Genomic DNA, 18,797 nt, shown 5'->3' on the forward strand with positions numbered 1-18,797 from the left:
TGTTTCAACTTCCAGAAGCCAAGATGGTGGAGTAAGCAGTTAGTAACTTTCACCCTCCCTTATTGACCTTGAAAAACCCAGACAATATTGCCCCAGGAAAAATCCTGAAATGGTGGAGCCAGCAGGAAAACAAGGTGCAGCATTCTTTTAGCTCAGGAAGCTAGAGGGATTAACAGGAAAGGCTCCTCTTGCTGTGGCTGAAGGGGACCAGTACAAGATGAGAGGCATCCCAGCAAGCCCACAGCAAGCCCCACCTCAGCAAACCAGCGGGAGAGCCTGAGCCCGAGGGTGGAGGAGCAGGCAAACGCCAACACCAGCCACACACCAAGTAAGCGACCAGATGCCAGCACCTGAGGCCCCAGCACACAAAGCCAGTAACCAGGCCCCTAGACCCCAGCACTAAAAGCCTGGGACAGTGCGCCCTATGTCCCAGAAGGAGAGAGTAACTTTAAAAGTCAGAAGGAAGGCAAACACTATGAGCAAAAAGCAACAAAGAAAAACAATGACCATAGAGAAGCATTACAGTGACAGGGAAGGTCACAGAACAAATTCAGGAGAGGACAACATTGTTAATATACCCACATCCTAAAGCTCAACAGGGAATGTGAACTGATCTCAAGGCCAAAAAGCCCTCTTGGAAGAGCTCAAGAACAATTTTAAAAGTCAAATAAGAGAAGCAGACGAAAAAGTGAATAAGTCCTTTAAAAATACAACTGACAAAATGAAAAAAAAAGTACACTGCAGAAAACTCCTTAAAAAGCTAGAACTGGCCAAATGGAAAAGGAGGTACAAAAGCTAACTGAAGAAAACAATTCATTAAAAATCAGAATTGGGCAAGTGCAAGCTAATGACTCTATGAGACATCAAGAATCAGTCAAACAAAATCAAAAGAATGAAAAAATAGAAGAAAACATAAAATACCTCATTGGGAAAACAAATGACCTGGAAAACAAATCCAGGAGAGATAATTTAAGAATTATTGGTCTACCTGAAAACCATGATTAAAAAAAAGAGCCCAGACAGCATCTTTCAAGAAATCATGGTGGGGGGGGGGTGCAGAGCCAAGATGATGGAGTGAAAGCGGGGACTTGCTAGAGCTCTCCCCCAAACCCCTCCAAATACCTATAAAAAATGGCTCCAAACAAATTCTGAAGCAGCAGAACCCACGGAAAGACAGAGTGAAACAAATTTCCAGCCCAAGACAACCTGGATGATTGATCAGAAAGGTGTATCGCGCCGGGCTGGGAGCGCAGTGCAGCACAGCCTGGGCACACAGGCACAGCGAACCTGGAGCAGGCCTCAGAGGACTGAATCGGGGGCAGCTGTGGAGGTTTCCAGACCTCTCAACCCATGAACACCAAAGACAACTTAGAAGGTCAGTAGGAAAAGTCTGTTTCTGCAGCGAGAGAGGAGCTAGGTCTCAGAGCCAGTTCCCAAGTACACAGCGCTGAGCGCTGCCCCAGGGCGATGGCTGCCTCCTGAGCTCCTGGCCCATGGAGTGAGGGGGAATCGAGTGGCTGATCAGAGAAGGATTGCAGGGATCTCTTTGCCTGTGCTGAGGCAGGAATCTCTTGCTTTGCCTGTGCTTGGATCTAGGTCACAGTTCTGGGTGGCAGTCCTGGGGAGAGGAGGAGTGCTGACGTGGTGGAGCTTGTAGCGGCTGTGAAGAGAAAATCCTCCCTACGGTTCCAAGACAGAAAAGAGAGCTTATGGTCACTTACAGACCAGAGCCCAGGCCAGGAAAGGAGTAAACACCTCGCCCCTTATCATACCACCTTGGAAGAACTGAAAATTTACAGGTCCCTATAAGTATCTCTAAAAACAGCTGTACAAACCCCCGAAGTTTGGGACAGTACATTCTCCACATTGGAAGCAGACCTCTACCTTAACAAAGAGTTTATAACTCAAGTAATTGGCTGGGATCATGAGTAAACCTCACAAGAAGTGTCAGACCACAGAATCTTTTTTTGATGACAAAGAAGATCAAAACAAGAAATCATCAAGGAAAACTGCCCTGAGGTCCTAGAACTAAAAGGTAAAATGGTGATTGAAAGAATCCACTGATCACTTCCTGAAAGAGATCCCAAATTGAAAACACAAAGGAATATTGTAGCCAAATTCCAGAATTATCAGGTCAAGGAGAAATGCCTACAAGTAGCCAGAAAGAAACAATTTAAATACCATGAAACCACAATCAGGATTACCCAAGACCTTATAATTTCTACAACATTGGAGGGCTTATATGATATGATATTCTGTAAGGCAAAGGAGGCTGGATTACAACCAAGATCAACTACCTAGCAAAATCAAGCAAAATCTTTGGGGGAGAAGATGGACATTCAATAGAATGGGGGATTTCCAAACCTTCCTGATGAAAAGATCAGAGCTCAACAGAAAATTTGATCTTCAAATACAAAGACTCAAGAGAGGCATACAAAGGTAAACAGGAAAGAAAAAAATGTTTTTCAATAAGGTCAAACTGTTTACATTCCTACATGGGAAGATGATACATATAACTGTTGAAAACTGTATCTTTCCTACAACTTTTAGAAGGGATATACATAGACAGAGGGTGTGGGGATAAGTTGACTTCAACATAATGATAAAAAACCTAATTAAGTGTTCAAAGGAATTGTACTGGGAAAAGAGAAAGGAGGAGGCAGAAAAAAGTAAATTACAACACACAAAGAGGCACAAAGATATATTACAGTAGAGGGAAAGAAGGGAAGGAGATGAGCATTGTTTGAACTTTACTCTCATCGGATTTGGCTCAAGGAGGAAATAACATACTCAGGTATACAGATCTAATTTACCCTATGGGAGGTAGGAGGGGAAAGGGGAAAGAAAAGGGAGGGGGGGAATAGAAGGGAAGGAAGAAGTAGTAAGAGAAAAGGGAAATAAAAAGGAGGAGCTGATAGGAAGGCAGATTGAGGGAGGCAGTGGTCAAAAGCAAAACTCTAGTGAGGAGGGAAAGGGAGAAAGGAGAGAGAAAAGCTTAAACAGGGGAGGAAATAGGATGGAGAGAAAGCCACAGGTAGTAATCATAACTGTGAATGTGAATGGGATGAACTCTGCCATAAAATGGAAGCAGATAGCAGAAGGGATTGAAAACTAGAATCTTATAATATGTTGTTTACTAAAAACACATTTGAAACAGAGGGATACACACAGGGTAAAGATAAAAGACTGGAGTAGAATACATTATGCTTCAGCTGAAGTAAAAAACAGCAGGAGTAGCAACCATGATCTCAGACAAAGCAAAAGCAAAAATAGATCTCAGTAAAAGAGATATTGCAAGGAAACTACATCCTGCTAAAAGGTATCTTAGACAATGAAGTAATAACATTACTAAATATACATGCACCAAGTGGTATAGAATCCATGTTCTTAGAGGAAAAGTTAAGGGAGTTAAAGCAAGAAATACATAACAAAACTATACTAGCAGAGGACCAACACCCCTCCCCCCCAACTAGATAAATCTAACAACAAAATAAGCAAGAAAGAAGTTAAGGAGCAAACTAGAATTTTAGAAAAGTTAGAAATGGTAGTACACCTCTGGAGAAAACTGAATGGGGATAGAAAAGAATGTACCTTTTTCTCAGTGGTACATGACATCTAAATTAAAACTGACCATGTACTGGGCATTAAAAACCTCAACATCCAATACAGAAAGGCAGAAATATTAAATGCATGCTTTTCAGATCATGACGCAATAAAAATTACATGTAATAAAGGTCCATGGAAAGACAGACTAAAAATTAATTGCAAAAACCCTAATCCTAAAGAATGAGTGGGTCAAACAACAAACCATAGAAACAATCAATAACCTCATCCAAGAGAATGACAATAATGAGACAACATACCAAAACTTACGGGATACAATGAAAGCGGTTCTTAGGGGAAGTTTTATATCTTTAAGTGCTTACATGAATAAAACAGAGAAAGAGGAGACCAATGAATTAATTGGGCTTGCAATTAAAAAAGCTAGAAAAGGAACAAATTAAAAATCTCCAATTAAATACCAAATTAAAAATACTGAAAACCAAAGGAGAGACTAATAAAATTGAAATTGAGAAAACTATGAACTAATAAATAAAAGAGCTGGTTTTATGAACAAAAAAACAATAAAATAGATAAACCTTTGGTTAATTTGATTTTAAAAAAAAGAAAGAAGAAAACCAAATTACCAATATCAAAAATGAAAAGGATAAATTAACCACCAATGAAGAGGAAATTAAAACAATAATTAGAACCTATTTTGTCCAACTGTATGCCAATAAATATGACGATCTTAGTGAAATGGATGAATTTTTACAAAAACTTAAATTGCCCAGATTGACAGAAGAGGAAATAAAATACTTGAATAACCCCATTTCAGAAAAAGAAATTGAACAAGCTATCAATGGACTCCCTAAGAAAAAAATCTCCAGGACCAGATGGATTTACAAATAAATTCTATCAAACACTTAAAGAACAATTAAATCTAATACTACAGACAATTTGCAAAAATAGGTGGAATCCTACCAAATTCTTTTTATGATACAAATAAGGCACTGATACCTAAACCTAGAATAGCCAAAACAGAGAAAAAATTATAGACCAATTTCCCTAATGAATATAGACGCCAAAATTTTAAAGAAAACATTAGGAAAGAGATTACAGCAACTTACCTCGAGGATAATACACTATGAGCAGGTAGGATTTATACCAGGACAGCAAAGATGGTTCAAAGTTAGGAAAACTATCAGCATAAGTGACCATATAAACAACAAAACTAACAAATCATACGATCATCTCAATAGATGCAGAAAAAGCTTTTGATAAAATACAACACCCATTCCTATTAAAAACACTAGGGAACAGAGGAATAAACGGACTCTTCCTTAAAATGATAAATAACATCTACCTAAAGCCATGAGCAAACATTATATGAAATGAGGATAAGCTAGAAGCATTTCCAGTAAGATTGGGGGGTGAAAAAAGGATGTCCATTATCACCACTGTTACTCAATATGATACTAGAAACATTAGCTTTAGTAACAAGAGAAGAAAAAGAAATTGAAAGAATTATAACAGGCAAAAAAGAAACAAAGCTATCATTCTTTGCAGATGATATGATGATATAATTAGAGAATCCTAGAGAATCAAATAAAAACTACACGAAATAATTAACAACTTTAGCAAAGTTGCAGGATATAAAATAAATGCACATAAATCATCAGTATTTCTATATATTACTAACAAAGCCCAACAGCAAAAGATAGAAAGAGAATTTCCATTTAAAGTTAATGCAGACATTATAAAATATGTGGGAATCTACCTGCCAAAACAAATCCAGGAACTACAGGACCACAATTACAAAACACTTTTCACACAAATAAAGTCAGATCTAAATAACTGGAAAAATGTCAGTTGCTCATGGGTAGGCTGAGCTAATATAATAAAAATGACAATTCTACCTAAATTAATTTACTTATTCAGTGCCATACCAACCAAACTACCAAAAAAGTATTTTATAGAGGCAGAAAAAATAATAACAAAATTCACCCGGAAGAACAAAAGGTCCAGAATATCATGGGAATCAATAAAAAAGAAATGCAGGGAAGGTGGCCTAGCCATACCAGATCTTAAATTGTATTATGAAGCAGCAATCATCAAAACTACTTGGTACTGGCTAAGAAATAGAGTGGCGATTCAGTGGAATAGATTAGGTACACAAGACAAAGCAGTCAATGAATATAGTAATCTACTATTTGATAAACCCAAAGACTCCAGCTTCTGGAAAAACTGCTGGGAAAACTGGAAATGAGTATGGTAGAAACTAGGCAAAGACCAACATCTTATGATGTGTACTACAATAAAGTCAAAATGGGTATATGATTTAGATATCAAGGCTGATATAAGCAAACTGGGAGAGCAAGGAACAGTTTACCTGTCAGATTTATGGAGAATAGAAGAATTTATGACCAAACAAGAGACAGAGAACATTATGAAATGCAAAATGGATAATTTTGATAACATTAAATTGAAAAGTTTCTGCACAAAGCCATGCAACCAAGATTAGGAGGGAAGCAGAAAACTGGGAAAGAATTTTTATAAGCAGTGTCTCTGATAAAGGCCTAATTTCTAAAATATAGAGAGAACTGAGTCAAATTTATAAGAACACAAGTCATTCCCTACTTGATAAATGGTCAAAGAATATGTACAGGCAGTTTTCAGATGAAGAAATTAAAGCTATGTATAGTCATATGAAAAAATGCTCTAAATCACTATGGATTAGAGAAATGCAAATCAAAACAACTCTGAGGTACCACATCACACCTATCAAACTGGCAAATATGACAAAACAGGAAAACGATAAATGCTGGAGAAGACGTGGGAAAATTGCAACACTAATGCATTGCTGGTGGAGTTGTGAACTGATCCAACCATTCTGGAGAGCAATTTGGAACTATGCCCAAAGGGCTATGAAAATGTGCATACACTTTGACCCAGCAATAGCACTTCTAGGTCTGTATCCCAAAGAGATAAATGGGAGAACGATCCACATGTACAAAAATACAGCAGTTCTTTCTGTGGTGGCAAAGAATTGGAAATTGAGAGGATGTCCATCAATTGGAGAATGGCTGAACAATTTGTGGTATGTGAATGTAATGGAATACTATTGTGCTGTAAGGAATGATGAGCAGGCAGACTTTAGAAAAACCTGGAAAGATGCTGAATGAAGTAAACAGAACCAAAAGAATATTGTATACAGTAACAGCCACATTGTACGATGACTAACATTGACAGACTTATCTCTTCTTAGGAATTCAAGGATCTAAGACAACTCCAAAAGACTCATGATGGAAAATGCTGTCCACATCCAGAAAAAGAACTACTGAGTCTGAATGCAGACCAAAGCATATTAACTGCTCTCTCTCTCTTTTTCCCTTTCTTCTTTCTCTGATTTCTCCCACTAGCTCTAATTCTTTACAACATGACTAATGTGAAAATTTAAAAAGGGGGGGGAGAGTTTGGGGGAAAAGATTATGATGTACTTCACTTTGGGAGGAGGGAGAAATTTGTCTGGTTTTGAAATATTCAAGCAATGTAATGCATACTATTGGGAGGTCAGCATAAGATACATTGATGGTCCATAGATAAGTGACAGAATATGCTTAATAAACTATTTGAGTTTAGAATATAGAAGAATGAGGAAGCTGATTTCCAAAAGCCATGGATGGAAAGAACTATGACATAGCAAAGAATCAAAAACAAATATAACAAAATTGTAAAGATCAAGTGGGTCTCAGATGAAGAAATATGAAAAGATAGCCCCAACCTACTCCTCAGTGGAGGTTGGAGGTTCACAGATGTTACACAATGCACATGTTTTTAGATTTTTCAATGTACTGATCAGCTATGCTGATTATTTTTCCTTTCTAAAAACCAAATAAACCACTGTTTATCTTATGGGATGGCTATCATGGGAGATGAAGAAAGGACCACACATAGAACACTGTAGTGATGTATGAAACAGAAGACATCAATAAAAATTATTTTTAGGGGGGCAGCTAGGTGGCACAGTGGATAGAACACCGGCCCTGAAGTCAGGAGGACCTGAGTTCAAGTCCGGCCTCAGACCAAACACTTGACACTTACTAGCTGTGTGACCCTGGGCAATTCACTTAATCCCAATTGCCAAAAAAAAAAAATTATTTTAAAAAATTTGTGATTTGATTGTGATTTCAGTTTTAGACTTTCTGAGTGTAAGATGTCTATGGGATGTCCAGTTTGTTATGTCCTACAGGCAGTTAGAGATGTGAAACTAAGGATGGCAAAGAGGGTATGGATGAATAAGTATTTTTGAGAATCATTAGGATAGAGATTATAACATACTTCAATAACCATGGAAGAGAAGATGAGACTGACAGCGTCAAGCTGCTGTGCCTCACCAAAATCTAATTCATTGTTTACTATTCCTCCTTCTATTTTGAAGAGGACCAATGACATCACAGGTGGATATCTTCACTTGCCCATGAACTGAATTTAAGTGAGCCAGAGTTGCACAGTCATCAACCTCACTCTATTCCAGTTATCAAAGACCAGGGGCAGGACAAAACTCCGGATCACCGGCTACGGCCTGGGATCAGTGTTTGACCTTGGTGTCTTTGATGTCTGACCAAGTGCTAAAAGCTCCAGAGATGCACTGCAAGCTACTGGTTGTTCCAGCAGCATGTATGGCTGTGAGAGTTGGACCATAAGGAAAGCCGAGAGCCACAGAATTGATGCTTTAGAATTCTGATGCTGGACAAGACTTTTGAGAGTCTCTTAGACAGCAAGGAGATCAAATCAGTCAATAGTTAAAGAAATTAATTTAGGCTATTCACTGGAAGGTCAAATACTATAGCTGAAGCGTAAAGACTTTGACGACATGAGAAGATGAGACTCATTGGAAAAGACTCTGATGTTAGGAAAGATTGAAGGCAAAAGGAAAATGGGATGGCAGAGGATGAGATGGATAGATAGTACAATGGACACAATGACCACAAACTTGGACAGATTTCAACAGATAGTAGAGGAGAGAACAGTCTTGTGGGCTATGATATATGGGGTCATGAAGAGTCAGACATGACAACAAATCAACAACAAAATTTTACCTTTTATAAGTGGTCTTCTTCAGTTCTCCTTAATGCTAGTGGCTTCCTTCTGAGATTTCATTAATTCTTCCTATCAAAGCTCAATACTGCACTAAGACTTTGGGGACATTCTGTATATCTTATTTATACATAACTCTTTACACATTATTTCCCTCTACTAGATTGTGAGCTCCTTGAGCACAGGGAATGTCTTTTGGTTTTCTTAGTCACCCTAGCACTTATTAGCACAGTGGCTGGCACATAGCAGGGGTCTCATAAGTAGTCAATTATTTGACTTGCTCTTCCCCCTAGAATCCAAGCTTGTTCAGAGCAGAGACTGTCTCTTCTTTACTAGCTGCATCCTCAGCTCTTAGCACAGTGTTTCAACATAGTAAGCACTTAACAAAGACTTTCTTCATTCATTCATCTATTCATTTCTAGGTATGAGTATTTCCAAAGATCAAAGCTTTATACTGAGGCAGAATCTTATAGCCCCGTAACTTTAAGCCCTTCATTATAAACATGAAGGAACTTTGGGCCAGAGAAATTAAGTGATTTGCTTTAGGTCAAAGGTATTAAATGACAGAACTGGGATTTTAATCAGCTTCTGTGACTCCAATTCAATGTGTTTCCATTGAACTCCATTTCCTCCTGATTTTACCCATTCCTTTATGTGATGCTTTGGCTTCTTCACCTAAAGACAAAATAAGGATAAAGGGATGTGCAACCCATCTTGAAGTGAATACATGGACCCTGGAATTGCGGAAAGAGGGATCATCTCACCCAACAACTACAGTGAAGGTTCAGTCCCTTTATACCACCTCAGTCTTTTACTTCAAGACAGTGATCTCACCACATAAATTAGTAAGCCTTTTGTCTTTACTAAAGGGCTCAGATTTCAGAATGGCAAGAAAGGACACATATATACTGGAGTAGATGTTGTGACTGAGGTCAAAGGAACTGTAAAAATCCTACTGATTGAAATGGATTCAAGCACTCCTCTTCAAAACAAGGGTCATATCTGAATTTAAAAAAAAACTAAATGAAACAAACTATTATAGCTGTGGTTGCAGGCAGCACCCTTCACTTTTCATAAAATGCTCTGGACATGCAGGACTTTAGCAAAAGATTTCCTTAGAAGTCATTCCCTTGAAAAACAACAAAATTTTATATGTAGTAGGAACAATGAAAAAATATAACTTTTTAAAAATGAATTTTATTAAATATTGAGAACAAACTAATACAAGCTGATAAATACATGTAGCAGAGCTATGACAACTACTCTCCCAACCTCAACCCCATTTACAGGTCAGGTTATCAGAGCTGGACTATTATTCCCCTCAAAATTCTAGGGGTATTCCTGAAGGGTTTGGGAGTCCCTCATTACAACAGATCATGAGCACACATCCAGCGTGTTCTCCTCAATACCAGTAACCATTGGATACTCCCATATCAGCTAACCAATTGATATTTCTTCTACATCAATTACCTGCTTAACCTCCATTATGTTTAACAAAGACTTATTGAGAACACATAGTAAGACTCAAAGTAGGGAATCCTCTGAAAAAGGAAGCAACTCTTCTCTACCACTTTGGAGTCTAGGGAGATTAGACTCAAACTGATTGCACCAAATTCACTACTAGTTGTGGCACAGCTGATGAATTAATCACTCCTATGTTTGTAAAACATTTTCTTGGCTTCTTTGTTCATTTTGACTGGTCTCAGTGAAGTAGGCCATATTTCAAGGTTACCATAGTTCCTGAGAGACCCTGCTAAGGATTCTATTTATTATTATCTCTGGTTCTTTCTACTTTTCATAGTTCACAAAATCTTGGCCTGGTCAATTCTGTCTCTGATACACACCTAAGTTCAAGGAAGGATATATGTGATAGAGACAGAAACAGTGCAATCATGCATTTTCAGCTACATGGCTGCTAAGGCAGGGGCAGAGTATCTGCAATGGCCTGTGTGGTTCCAGGAAGGGGATAACGAGGGGGTCACCAGGAGAATAAGCTACTTATAGGCTGGTCACTCTGCCAACCACAGAAACACCCCAATGAAACAAAACTCTCAGGAAGAACAGCAAGAAAGATGGCCTAGAATGATACTGAGCAAAGTGTCAGGCGAAACCTGGATACACACAGTATCTGGAAGATAAGAGGGACAAAGAGGACCAAGATAACATCAAGCCAGGGTCAAAGTACGGTGTGCCCAACAGAGGCTGATCAGACCAATATGAGCAGACACAAACAGTCCACATGAACACTGGGAGTGCTGCATCAATGCAGGCCTATGTCAAAGGAGCTGTATTGCACAAACACTTCTCCCACTATCGCCAGTTCCCTTACTATGTCAGCTTAGCACTGTCTCCCATTATCAACATGACAAATCATCTGTGCCACATTCTTGCCCATCTGCCCATGGGAACAAGGACTCATACATGTTCCTAACTCCTCTTGCTGATACCCTGTACAATTTCTTCTCCCTCTCCTATCTAGCAGGGCACGGAAGAAGGACTGAGGGAGGAAAGGAGGTATGACTCCCCCCTCAGCATACACCCATGGTTACTGGACATGTTTTGAGCTATGAGGATGCTATACTTGTTTCTCACCTCCTTCTACTGTGCTTAAGTAAGCCCAATCATATCGGTTTTTTTCTCTAGTATGAGTTCTCTGATGCCTAGTAAGATGCACCTTCCTCAAGAAGCCCTTCCCGCTACAAGGATCTAAAATATCGCCAAAGGTCTCATGATGGAAACTGCTATCCACATCCAAAGAAAGAACTATGGAGATTAAATACATCAAAGAATGCTTTTCGCTATTTTTCTTCTTCTGTTGTGTTTTGTTTCCTCTTTCTGATGGTTCCTCCTTTTGGTTCTAATTCTTACAACTTCAGTAATGTGAAAGTATGTTTAATAGAAATGTATATGTATAGCCTATATCAGACTGCATGCCGTCTTGGAGAGGGAGCAGTGAAGGGAAGGGGAGGAAAATTTAAAACTCAAAAGCTTATGGAAGTGCTTGCTGATCAAAATAAATCTAAAAAAAAAAAGTCCTTCCCACATACAGTACATTGATAAAGTTTCTTTCCAGTATGAATTATTTGATGTTGAATAAGTTCTGAGTTGTATGGGAAAGCCTTCCCACACTCCTCACATTCAAAAAGAATGTTATCAATATTAATTTACTGATTCACATTATGATGTACCTTTCTCATAAAGGCCTTTCCATATTAACTACATTCATAAGGCTTCTCTCCAGTACGAATTCTCTGATTCATTGTAAGTTTTGACTTACACATGAAAGCTTTCCCACATTCACTACATTTGCAAGGTTTCTTTTCAGTGTGAACTCTCTGGTACACTAAAAGTTGTTCATCACTCCTAAAGGACGTTCCACATTAACTACATTCACAAGGTTTCTCTCCAGTATGAATTCTCTGATGCATAGTAAGCTCTAACTTTTTCCTGAAGGTCTTACCACATTCATTACATTCATAAGATTTGTCTTCTCTAGTATGAACTCTCTGATGCATTTTAAGTTATACCTTATTCTTAAATGCCCTTCTACATTCATTACATTTGTAAGGTTTCTCTTCAGTATGAATTTTCTAATGTACTATAAAATAAGTCTTACACGGGAAGGCATTTCCACATTCACTTCATTCATAAGGTTTCTTTCCAGTATGAACTCTCTGATGCACTTGAAGTTGTAAGTTAGTCCTGAAGGCCTTTCCACATTCCCTACATTCATAAAGTTTCTCTCCAATATGAATTCTCTGATACCCTATAAGATGATCCCTACTCATGAAGGCCTTTCCACATTTCCTACATTCATAAGGTTTCTTTCCAGTATGAATTCTCTGATGCACTATAAGATGATCCTTATTCCTGAAGGCCTTTCCACATTCACTACATTCATAAGGTTCCTCTCCAGCATGAATTATCTGATGTCGAGTAAGATTTGTCTTGCAAGTGAAGGCCTTCCCACATTCATTACATTCAAGAGGTTTATGTCCAGTAAACTCTCTGCTCTCTGAAAGGAAGAGTAAAGAGCCCATTAACCCTGCCTTTTTCCTCCTTTCCCAACGTTCTTAGTTGCTCAAGATTTTAGAGCTGTTCTCTTGCCTTCCCACCTGAGAATGCTACTCTCACTAGTCCTTCACTAAGGATCAATTTAACTTATGTGAAAGTATGATGACTCAAAGGTAACAAATGTAATTGAATTGACACAGGATGAAATTACCAAGAGGGATGAATGAACCCTTAACTCTACTTGCAAGTGCCCGACATTTGAATAGAATAAAACCACTAAGAAAAAAACAGATGACTTTGAGAATTTGCAAATGTAGCCTTATCCTCTGAGATGAAAATAGGAAGGGAAAAGACTGAACTGAAAGAAAATAGAGAATTGAGTTTAGAGTGAGGTGGAGAAATAGATACATGAAGTAAACAGAATAAAGAAGAACTAAGGGTAAAAATGTGACAATTGTTGCCATAAATTTCCTCTAGAAATCCAACATGCCTACTCTGTAAGGAACTGATTGAAATTTATAATAGTAAGACATAGTTGCTTTTGTCAAGAGAAATTATTAACAATTACCTGAAACATTACTCAAAATCTGGTAATCAAGTAAAAATGAAAACAATTTGGAGGTAGCAATAAATAGAATTCAGATTAGCAAAATACTTTAAAATTATAAATTTTGGCAATTATGTTGAAATAGCTACTTTTTAAAGTTGCTGCTGCTGCCATTTTCCTGAAAAGTAAGATAGAAATTTCAGCTAGAGCTACAAAACTCTTCATATCCCTTGATCAAATGGTCCTAGTACTAAATCAGCATTCTCAATATGTTACTGAAAGCAAACAAAACACTGTCAACAAAATTTTCACAACTTTTTATAAAAGAGCAAAATAATGAAAATCTATAGGTCCAATGATGGGGTTATGGCTAAATAAATCCTGTCATAGAAACATATTAATGTGCCTTTATAAATATAATTTCAAAAAATAAAAAAAACTGGATGACACATAACATGATAGACTGAAGAAAGGGGAATTAGGATTAAATACTTTAAAAAGTAGCAGCAAAGCAATAAAATCATAAAAACAAAACAGAAGAAAATATTAGAAGAGAACTTAACAAGCAAGAAGACCTTAAATACCTTAAGTAATGTGCTTCTTTTAATAGGGAAAATGAATTCATACAAGTGAGGCAGAAGACTGCCTGCTTAAGAAAATCTTCAATGAACAGAAGAGAAGTAACTACCCTGTACTGAGGCAACAACTCTCTTTGAGAGTGGAGGTACAATTCAGTAACACATAAAAAAAGTATCTTCTTGAGGAAAAAAATGAAATTTTGAAGCCACAGCTCTTCTCAACAGACCTAAGAAGTTTTGATAAACCACTTTCTTCAACATCCTATAGGAGCTTTTACCTAAAATGACCAACAGATCAGTACTTGGTTTTATGTACTCACCTAGACAGCTGCTTCTTGGAATATCTGGCTCTGGCATCCAAGATGTTTCCTTTTTTTCCAATTGGTAGATCACATCTGGTCTGGAAACTGCAAATCCTATTCAATGAAAATGAAAAAGTGCTAGGGAGTCATCTCAGAGTTCCATCATAAAACAGATAGATGAAATACTCCTTCCATCTTATAACACCAATAACTATATTAGCTGATTTTGTCTGAGATTTTTTTTTTCAACCATGGGGGTCTCAATGGGTTGGTTGAAGGGAGTAGCAGTTTTTTAAATTTATTTTTAGGCAATTGGGGTTAACTGATTTGCCCAGGGTCACACAGCTAGTAAGTGTCAAGTGTTTGGTCTGAGGCTGGATTTGAACTCAGGTCCTCCTGACTTCAGGGCTGGTGCTCTATCCACTGCACCATCTAGCTGCCCCAGAAGTAGTTTTTTTTTTCCTTGTGAGTGTGAGTGTGTGTGTGTGCACACGCATGTGTGTGTGTGTGTGTGTTGGTAAATTACATTTTTTAAAAGAACACCCATAAAATTTAACAAAAGAACCCAAAACGAATTCAAACCCTTTTTGGGAAAAAAGTAGGTATGCCAGGAAGACCTCAAGGACAGTACAAAGCACCAATGAAGGATATAGAATATCCTTGGTACAATGGATTACTGAGTAGGACTTAGGAAAAAACTAGTTCAATTGACTCACTCCCTGTTTAAACAATGGGAACACTGTGTATGATGATGAAACCTATATTAAGACTAAAAAAAACATCTTGGATTTGAAGTAACAGAGAGGGGAAGATACATTCTCAAGGATAACAAATCAAGACATCAATTTCCAGGCATAGACCTTTTTCCTAGAAACAGGTAGCACCAGTAATCTGTCCCCTGGCTACAAAAGGATTATGAATAGTTTCCTTTTCTAAACCAAAAACAACTGTTAAAATCTTGAAAGTTGTCATAGTATATATTAAGACTTCAAAGGGGTAGCTGTTCTTACCCAAAAAGACCAAGTTCCTATAGTTCTCCAGCATCACATCTTTGTACAACTTTTTCTGAGATGGGTTCAGTTGTACCCACTCCTCCCGAGAGAATTCCACAGCCACATCCTTGAAAGTCACTGATTCCTGAAATACCAGAAACACTTGTGCTTAATCACCTATATCTCTAACTGTTACGAAATTCAAATGTAAACTGCTTGCCAGCAGGGTGAGGAAATTGAGGGCAAGAGGATGGCAAATGGTACAGGGAATTGAGGCAATTGAGTCAACCACACTGATCCTATTTTGTGATTCAATTCTGGAGGCAGCTCAGTTCTCTTTTGGTTCAGTTACTGATACAGTCCAACTTCTGCCTTGTGAGAAAAATTTATTCAATTGTGGGAATTGGGAGAAAATCTTACTGTGTTGTTCGAATCTAGTCCTGGGTGGCTGGGAAACTAGACCACCTCTACTTGCTATTTAGAGACCCTTAACTAAGGACCTAGGGTATGCTGACCAAAAACCCAGTCAGATCCAAAGAGACTGATGTAGCTTTTCTCACAATTCTACAGCTCAAGTAACCCATTTGCCTTATCTGAAAACTGGAACAATACTGAACAATTAGTTATTGTTTCCATGTTCCTTTGATTGTATACAGACACTTGGGGCGGGGGGGAATGGGACACTCTGTATTCTGAATCCAGTGAACTGAATCTGTTAAATTCCCCCATCCCCTTCCCAACATGGAAAGTCCCCAATCTTTCCTCCAATTAGAAATCAGACTACCTAATATTGTATTATTTGACTGGAACTAATTGGTCTTGTTTGCTTGTTTTTCATGTATAAAAGTACAATTCTCCCTATGTTCAGGGTCCATCCCTAAGTTGAGGAAGGGACCTGGTCCCAGTTTGTTGTGCAATTGCCACGCACTGCTCAAAAAACTGATATGCCCAAAAGACTGAATCTTAATTTCCTCAGTCATTTCATCTTTCACTTGCCACAAGGGATTGTTTCACTTATTTATTTGTATCCCAGTACAGTGTCTGGTATGCAGCAGGCACTTAAAAATTCCTCTCCCAGAAAGAACTGATAAATAGAAGTATGTATAAAATGATTTTACACACACACACACACACACACACACACACACACACAGACTGTCAGACAGAGAGACATTTGTATCTAATGGTAGCCACCTCTAGGGTTGGGGAGAGAATGGAGAAGAAATTTACATGCTAATTTTATTATATATTTAAAAGGAATAGCAAGTTATAGATAACAGATTCGTGGTTTCATATGCAATCATTTTTTTTAATCATACTATGTATTGGAAATGCTTGTTTTATTCTAGAAATTAAAAATTAGATGAATAAAATTTTTTTAAGTATTCTTCTAAAAAAATAAATTAAAGTATTCTTCTCTGATTAGTTTGTAAGCTCCTTAAGGGCAGGAGCTATTATTGATATGTTTTCTATCTTTAGCACTTAGCACAGTGCCTGGCATTTTGCAGGCACTTAATAAATGCTTAATGTTATAAACAGTTCCAGTGACATCAATTTTAAATGCATCAAGTTTTCCTGCTTCTTTTTTTTTTTTTTGCACTGTACACCCATAGCTCCTACTTCTGTCCTTTGAGCTGAAGCAGTAATATGGCTAATTTATTTCTACTTGCTAAAATAAATAATGAAAATGAAATAGTTGAAGATAGCTGTCACGTGGTCCTAAGTCTTCTCTTTCAGGCTAAACAGGCCCACCTCCTTTGACCAATTAGCCTGATCTCTTCATAACTAAGGAAGTTACCTTCTTCTTTTCATTCAATTGCTATGCTTCTTGAAACGTGCGGCTCGGAACTGAACATGATTATGGCGACACTCCTAGAACTCTGAGAGCAAGGACAAGCATGGGGAACTACAATCTCCTGTCTATAACAGCACATGAACAATTTTTCACTGCCAAAAAGGGTGTTAAAGGACTATTATTTTCCAATTCATATATTTAGAGCTGGAAGATACGTTAGAGTCCAGTTTTCTCATTTTACAAATTAGGGAAGTGAGGCCCAGAGCGGGAAAGTGACTTGATTAAGGTCAAAACAGGAGTAAATGGTGGCTCTACACTTTCAGTCCAAGTCCTCCTGGCTTCAAATCCAGGGCTATTCTCACTGTATCATGTTGCCACTCCTTTTCTACATAACTAGACCAAGGCCACAACTGAATTTTTACACAAAAACATTCATAAGAGCACTTTTCAGGGCAACAAAGAAACAAACTGAATTCTCACCAATAAAGAGTAACTAGGGAAAAAAATGGCAGATGAATAACAGTGTCATTTATGTGGTTAAAAATGACAAAAAGGAGGAAATCTGAGAATCACTAGAAGACATACATTAACTGACAGTGTAAAATAAGAAGACCCAACTAGTTGGGTATACATAAAAATATGTATCATATAAAATTTAAAAACTACAAATATATAATTTTAAAAATGAAAAAGATCCTTAAATATATGTAACTGACAAAAAAATAGTCCATGTGAACATCTGGGGTGGATTCTCTAAATTTCCACATCTCACATTTCTTTTGAGCTACTCTTCAATTCTGCTTTGCTCATGGAGCACAGAATCTTCTCTGATGAGGCTATGCCATGCTGGGCAGTGCCAGTGTCTCTCATGTCACACAATCAATTCCAAAGTTCTTAAGAGACAGACCTTGAGAGGGTCCTTGTATTGCTTCTTCTGACAACAAGGTGAGCAGCTGCCCTGTGTGAGTTCTTCATAAAAGTCTTTTTGGCAAGCATATGTTTGGCATACAAACAACGTGGCCAGCCCATCAGAGTTGCGCTCTCTGCAGTAAAGTCTGAAGGCTTAGCAGTTTAGTTCGAGAAAGGACCTCAGTGTCTCATATCTCATCCTGCCAAGTGATCTTCAGAATCTTCCTAAGGCAATTCAAATGGAAGCAAATCTGTTTCCTGGCATGGCATTAGTACACTGCAGAGGTTTCATGGGCATACGACGAGGTCAGCACAACAGCTCAGCAGACCTTCAGTTTGGCAGTCGAATATCTCTTCTCTGCCACACTTTCCTTTAGAACCTCCAAACACTGAGCTAACTCTGGCAACGTGTGCATCAATCTCTTTATGAACATGTACATCCCTAGAAAGCATACTGCCAAGGTAAGTGAATTTACCCACAGCACTCAAAACTTCTCCATTTGCTGTAATTAAGTTTCCATATATGCATGGTGTGATGCTGGCTGACGGAACACCTGTGTTTTTGGTGTTAATTGTTAGACCAAAATTAACACAAGCAGCAGAGAATCGATCCATACTTTGTTGCATCTCATCTTCAGAGGCTGCACTGAAAGCACAATCATCTGCAAACAGAAAATCACGCACCAACACTCCCTCCACTTTGGTCTTGGCTTGTAGCCCTTTCAAGTTGAAGAACTTACCATCAGTGCAGCAGTTGAACTTGATGCCTTATTATTATTATGTATTATGTTATTATGTTACATGCCATGGCATATAATAGAGCTTCATGAATGTTTGCTGACTATTGACCTTCTGAATTTCATGTCCAATTAATTGAAGCGGTTATTTTTTTCTCTTTTATTGATAAGTGCATAAGGCACTTATGCTGGTAGAGCTGTCAATTAGCAGAGCCACTATAGGAAGCAATTCAGAATGATGGCAGAAAACTACCAACAGTGTGTATTCTTTGACCTAGCCAAA

The 18,797-nt window shown here is 38.0% G+C and overlaps 1 long non-coding RNA gene across 2 annotated transcripts in view; it reads right to left on the reverse strand.

Moving 5' to 3' along the window:
* LOC110202762 (uncharacterized) overlaps window positions 1-18,797 on the reverse strand; it is a 46,115-nt gene that overhangs the window by 20,620 nt on the left and 6,698 nt on the right. For both annotated transcript variants that reach the window (XR_013484447.1, XR_013484448.1), the window contains exons 2-3: window positions 15,092-15,218; window positions 14,100-14,195 (exon numbers count right to left, since the gene is read on the reverse strand). This is a non-coding gene — a long non-coding RNA (uncharacterized LOC110202762). The remainder of the gene's footprint in view (window positions 1-14,099; window positions 14,196-15,091; window positions 15,219-18,797) is intronic.

This window comes from Phascolarctos cinereus, unplaced genomic scaffold (assembly GCF_003287225.1).
Source record: "Phascolarctos cinereus isolate Bilbo 61053 unplaced genomic scaffold, phaCin_HiC Scaffold_2;HRSCAF=192, whole genome shotgun sequence".
Lineage (NCBI taxonomy): Eukaryota > Metazoa > Chordata > Mammalia > Diprotodontia > Phascolarctidae > Phascolarctos > Phascolarctos cinereus.